Source organism: Petaurus breviceps, unplaced genomic scaffold (genome assembly GCF_028583685.1).
Source record: "Petaurus breviceps papuanus isolate PSGF00001 unplaced genomic scaffold, PetGlider_PUasm1.0 90804, whole genome shotgun sequence".
Classification (NCBI taxonomy): Eukaryota; Metazoa; Chordata; class Mammalia; order Diprotodontia; family Petauridae; genus Petaurus; species Petaurus breviceps.
Window position 1 is genome coordinate 4,672,349 of NW_027187348.1, and position 6,292 is coordinate 4,678,640.

General features: G+C 43.3%; 1 protein-coding gene across 3 annotated transcripts in view; it reads left to right on the forward strand.

The window, feature by feature from the left end:
• The window catches only part of UBASH3B (ubiquitin associated and SH3 domain containing B), a 172,353-nt gene that overhangs the window by 104,965 nt on the left and 61,096 nt on the right, over positions 1–6,292 (forward strand). Inside the window, exon 2 of one of the 3 annotated variants that reach the window (XM_069070077.1) lies at positions 3,185–3,414. The exons of the other annotated variants lie outside the window; for them this stretch is intronic. The gene's annotated coding sequence lies outside the window, so the exon portion shown is untranslated. The remainder of the gene's footprint in view (positions 1–3,184; positions 3,415–6,292) is intronic. 3 annotated transcript variants of the gene reach the window in all.

Below are 6,292 nucleotides of genomic sequence, written 5' to 3' on the forward strand. Positions count from 1 at the left end.
ATTCGAACTTAAGCTCTTTGAGGGCAGGGACTGTTTTATTTTTTTCAATCTTTATATCTCTCCCTTCTCCAGCCCAGTACTGGGACTCTCTCTCTCTCTCTCTCTCTCTCTCTCTCTCTCTCTCTCTCTCTCTCTCTGTTCCCCCTCCCCCTCTCTGTCTCTTCTCCCTCTCTCCCTCCCTCTCTTTGTCTCTGTCTCTCCCTCTCTCCAATATATTCATAAATTAATAAGTATTAATACTTGCTGATTGATTGATTGTTTGATTAGCAGATGGATCTGAGTGGTCAGTATAAGTAAACTGAATTGGAATTGTAGATCTAATGGCTATATATAAGCCCAGACACCTAGGTTATAGGCATGCCCTCAGCAGGAGAGAGGACGAAAGGCTTCATCTCCTCTCACATCTCCCTGAAAACTGAGCTGAGACTGCTACATTTGGAAGGAATGGAAGAATAAGATGCAGTCTGGAGTGGGGAGGGGAGCCACAAAGGTGAAGTGAGATCAGTAGGGGGGTCCATGCCCTTTGGCTGAAGACATTTGTCAGCATTAACCTCAGGGTTCAACAATGCACTGTCATCAGTGCACAGATCCTTCACCCCCTCATCCTATAAACCACTCGTGTTTTGCCACACCTCAAGCCTGGCTCACCCTGACACCTTCTCTATTCTTACTCACTTGCTGCTGAATAAAAGTGGAGGATGTCATGCAGCCTGCAACAAGTTGGTTCATTCAGTCTTCTCTTAATTAACTGCTGAAGCAGCTATTCCAAAACTTCCTCTTTTCTCAAACTTCTTCCTTCCCAGAACACCACCTCACCTCAGGCTTTATGAAGAAAATAGAAACCGTTCCGGTCTCTTTGTCCTCTGGCCCCCCTTCTCTCCTGTATCTCAAAACCCCGTGACGTCATGCGCCATCCTCGCCCGCTTTCCTTCAATCTCTGATGCAGACGTGGCCCTTCTCCTTTCCAAGGCCAGTACTTCCACAAGCGCCCTGTATCTCATCCTCCCTCCATGTCTAGTGGCTCCTCCCCGGCTACCTACATGGGTGCTCAAGCTTCCCCATACTTAAAAAAAACCTTTCATTTGAGTCAGCAAGGTGTACGGTAAATAGAATACTATATTTGGAGTCAGGAGGAGCTGAGCTTTCATCTGACCTAAAATACTTATTTAACTGTATGAACCTGAGCAAGTCACTTAACTGCTATTTGCCTCAATTTCCTCATATATGAAATGAGGGTAACAATAACACCTACTTCTCAGGTTCGTGGTGAAGATCAAATCAGGTAGTAATTATGAAGTGCTTTGTAAATCTTAAAAGCTATTAAAGTGCTATCTATCATTATTATTGTTACTAATTATTATTATTATTATTCTAGGTGTCTGCAGGTGTTGTTTCATCTCCCACCTACATGTCTTTGTACAGGCTGTGCCCCATGCCTGGTGTGCAGCCTTTATCCTGGCTTCCTTCAAGGCCCAGATTAATTCTGATTTCCTCAGTTTATAATGCATTCTCTTCTCCCCCAATTGCTATGAGTTTTCTTTGAATATACTTTATATTTACTTATCTGTGTTCTTTTGCTCCAGCAAAATGTAAGCTACTTGTGGGCAAGGGCCATTTTGTTTTTTTCCCTTTTTATCCCCAATGCCTAACACATTGCCTGACACGTAGTTAATATTTGATAAATGTTTGATTAATGGATGTGTTAGTGAATGAAGTATGCAAAGTATCTTGGGTGGGAGGAGACTGTAGATCATAAACTGATGGAAAGGACCTCAGAGGCCATCGACTCCATCCCCCCAGTCATTTTATAAATTAAGAAATTGAGGGCTAGAGGGTGAAATTACTCACTATTGTCCTAGAGTTATTAAGTAGCACTGCTGGAATTTGAACCCAGGACTGACACAAATCAGGGGCAGCTAGGTGGAACAGTAAATAGATCACTAGGCCTTGAGTCAGGAAGATTTATCCTTCTGAATTCAAATCTGGCCTCAGATACTTCCTAGGTATGAGACCCTGGGCAAGTCACTTAACCCTGTTTGCCTCATTTTCCTCATCCGTAAAATGAGCTAGAGAAGGAAACAACAAATCACTCTAATATCTTTGCACAAAAAACACCAAATGGAGTCACAGAGAGTCTCTGAAACAACTCGACAACACCTTACACAAATCTATACAAGAACCAGAAAATGATTGCCATTTTCTTCTTCCTATTTCTCCTCCAGTTCCTTCTCCTTCCATGTCCCCAGCTCTCTTTAAATCCTACCCACCTTACAAGGCCCAGCTCACATGCCCGCACAGCCAGAAGTTACACACTGTCCTTGTGCTCAGAGAACAATCTAATAGAGAAGATAAGGGGATACCAATAACAAATTTACTAAGAGGTGCAGTATGGCTCTGCAGCTCAGAGGAGGGAGACATCACTTCTAGGGATGGGAAGAGTCAGAGGAGGCTTTGTGCAAGACGGGACACATGAGCTTGAGTGATTTCACCAGGAATAGCTAGAGGATTCAACTTGTGTGTTATCATTTAAGAGCTCTTGTGTCTTTGTTTTTTCTGCCATAGAACTGGCTGCAGACTTTGAAAAGCATTTTAAAGGTGCATGTGGGGACTCCTCCTCCTTTCTCTTCTTGCCCTCTGGATATCCTTGGGCTGCCCTCCTTGGCTCAGCATGGCCTGAGCAAGGCATTTATGTATGCTAAGCAAGGTCTGGAAATTGCTTTTCCTGTGTGTTACTATATCTATATTCCTTCGAGGCTTCGAGCCTCCATTTTAAAAATACGAAATCACTTGGAACAAAATAAATATCTGTGGGCCATGGAAATTGGGACTTCCCAACATTAAAAATTTATAAAAATAATTTTTCTTTTGTGTCCCAGGCAGCTGCCTTGCCCCTTTGCCTACCCCTGATCCCAGCTCTGTGATGAAATATGTGCAACACCCTTCCCTGAAAGCTAGGGTTTTTATGTGTTCTATTCTGTACCTTCCCCACCCCCATCCCAACTTAATTACCTTGTATCTTTTTTTAAAATTTACTATCTTGTATCTTATCCATTGTGGGCCAGATCCCCAGGTTTTCTGGATAGTTAACCTGCCTGGCTAATGTGCTTATGGGAGATAACAAGGAGGCCGAGCGTAGCACCAAATACCATCTGGGCTACCAAGTTGTACGTATTCATTTTTACAGGGGCCTTCAGAAGATGATGTTCCAGAAGGGACGGACCTGTGTGTCCAACATATCAGTGATTAGTGACACAGGGATGTCATGATGGATGTTTCATGCCTTGTGGGAGGTGTGTCTGTCACCATTGCAGACTAGTATTTGCAAGAAATAGACCTTGCATCACTGCTCAACACAGGGAGCCTCCTACATTGCCAACCTGTAGGACCTGTCCTTTGTACATGTTTGCATCATCTGTAAGTAATTCAAGTCCTTTATTTATTTATTTTGTCTTTTTGGAGGGGGAAAGGCAGGGCAATTGGGGTTAAGTGACTTGCCCATGGTCACACAGCTAGTAAGTGTTAAGTGCAGATCTGAGGTCAGATTTGAACTCAGGTCCTCCTGACTCCAGGGCCAGTGCTCTATTCACTGTGCCACCTAGCTGCCCTGTCATCTGTAAATATAGCTGTGGGACCCTGGTCAAGCCTGTTTGAGCCTCAGTTTAATTATCTGTCCAGTAGGAATCGGGATTAGGTCTTGGGATTCATGGTTTGTGGATTTTAGAGCTTGTATGATCTTAGCGCCTTGTACAGATGAAGTGATCTCAAAGTTTCCTTCCAACTCTAATGTCCTATGAACCCTGGGATATTCTAGAGATGGTAAGCCCCTGTGCATCCTAAACTACTTGCTAGGCTTTGTCTCAGCAACCTAGCTGTAAGCTCCCTGAGGGCAGTGACCATGTAATTTCCTTCTGAATTTTCCTTCCTCCTCTTCCAGAATACTCACTCCAGTGCTCTGAACCCAGTAGCTGTTAGATTATCTTTCTTGGCTGCCTATTCCAGTCCCTTCCAGTTTCCCAGATCTGTACAATGAGGTTGTTCCTGGGATGCTGGCATGGTTCCCGGATGGTATTCGAGGCCTCTGGGGTTCCATCTGACCCATCAGGTAGGATGGAAAAGCAGCTGCTCTTTGTTTGACATATTTGTGGAAAGCTATTCCCTGGCTGAGCCCAGCTACCTGCTGCACCCCAGGGAAAAGAGCCAGAGCTAACTTATGATATCACAGGCTCAGAAGTCACCGAAGCACCGACTTGGAAAGGTACCTTAGGCATCATTAATTCAGTCCTTTCTTTTGACAGATAATAGGCAATCATTAAAGATGTATTAAGCACCTACTATGTACATTAAACATGTATTAAGCACGTACTTAGCACCCACTGTGCTATAAGCACTGGGCATACAAAGAAAAAAAGGCAAAAGACAGTTTCTGCCCTCAAGGAGCTTACAATCTGATGGGGGAGACAATATGCAAACAAAAATATACAAAGCAAACTACATACAGGATAAATAGAAAATAATGAGCAGACAGAACACATTGGAATTAAGAGGAGTTAAGGAAGGCCTCCTGTAGAAAGTAGGACTCCGTTGGGTCTTAAAGGAAACCAGGGAAGTAGGTAGTCCAGGAAGAAGGGGGAGAGCATTCCAAGCATGAGGGACAACTTGAGACAGAACACCTGGAGGGAAGAGATGAAGTGTCTTGTTCATGGAACAACAAGAAGACTGGTGTCACTAGATCAAAGAGTGCATGGCAGAGAGTTGGGTGTCAGCAGACCAGCAAGGTGAGGGGGTGGGCGTGTAATCTCTGACAAGTCACTTACCCCTGCTTGCCTCAGCTTCCACAGTTGTAAAATGAGCTGGAGAAGGAAATATTTGTGAATAAAACCCCAAATGAGGTCATAAAGAGTTGGGCACAGCTGAAAAATGACTGGACAGCAACAACAACAAAGGCATAAATGTTCACCCTTGAAACACTGCAAAATTCCAAAGTTCCTTCCAAAGAAACAAGGAGTTCACATTTTCATAAGCAACATAGTGAACAGGATGCTGTACTTGGAGTTTCAAAGACCTGGGTTCGAATCTTATATCTTGTACTTAATAGCTGTGTAACTGTTGCCAAGTCACTTCACCTATGTGGGCCTCAGTTTCCCTATCTGTAAATGAGAACGATAATGCCTAAAGAGAGAAGCAGAGCCCACCTCTGACGTTGACTGTGTCACCTTGAGCAAGTCATTTAACTTCTAAAACTAAGCTCCCGGTCTATGTGGATCCTCATTGGGAGGGCCCCCACATTAGTGAAATCAGAAGTCCAGTCTAACAAAATGATACCTATAGAACCTGCCTCACAGGTTGGTTGTGAGATTCAAATAAAATAATGTGTATATACATAAATCAATTTACATATGGATGTTAATTATCATTATAGTTTACATAATACTTTTCTCACAACCACCCTGTTGGGTAGATAGTATCAGTAGTATTATTTCCATTTTACAGATGATGAAATTGAGGCCCATTGAGGCAATATGACTTGTCTACGCATAGCTAATAAGTGCTGAAACCACACCCAGACCCAGGTGTTGTGATTCTTGGGCTTCTGTCCATCACACTGTGCTGTCTCCCCAGATTGTAACAGAAGCTCATTATTCAATAAACATTTATTAAGTGCCTACCACATGTGGGCACTGCGCTAAGCACTGAGGATACAAAAAAAGACAAAAGAGTCCCAGCCTTCAAGGAGCCTACACTGTAATGGAGGCAGGGGAGAAGCCATACAAACAGATATAGACAAGTAATCTATGTACAGGATAAATAGGAAATAATTAACAGTGGGAAAGCGTTGGAATAAAAGAGGCTAGGGAAGGCTTCCTGTAGAAGCTGGGATTTTAGTTGAGACTTAAAGGAAGCCAGGGATGTCGGTAGTCAGAGTGGAGGAGAGAGATCAGGGACAGCCAGAGAATTTCTTCAGTGCATTACATTCAGTAGAATTTAAGTGTTCTATTTATTGTATGATGTTTGTTTCTGAAAATAGGTCATTGAGATTCATATCCATAATCATGAAGACACCTTCTATGTGCAGACCACTGGGCTGGGCGTTGTGGGGGATACAGAAATGTTTATGAGTGCCGTGCTTGCCCTCAGTCTAATAGAGGAAACCACATGCACACGTGCACACACACGTGACATGAAGGATAGAAGTGCCTAGGAGAGGTTTAAGTAGACGGAGTGTGTGTGTGATATATATTACACATACACACACACACACACACACACACACACACACACACACACACACACA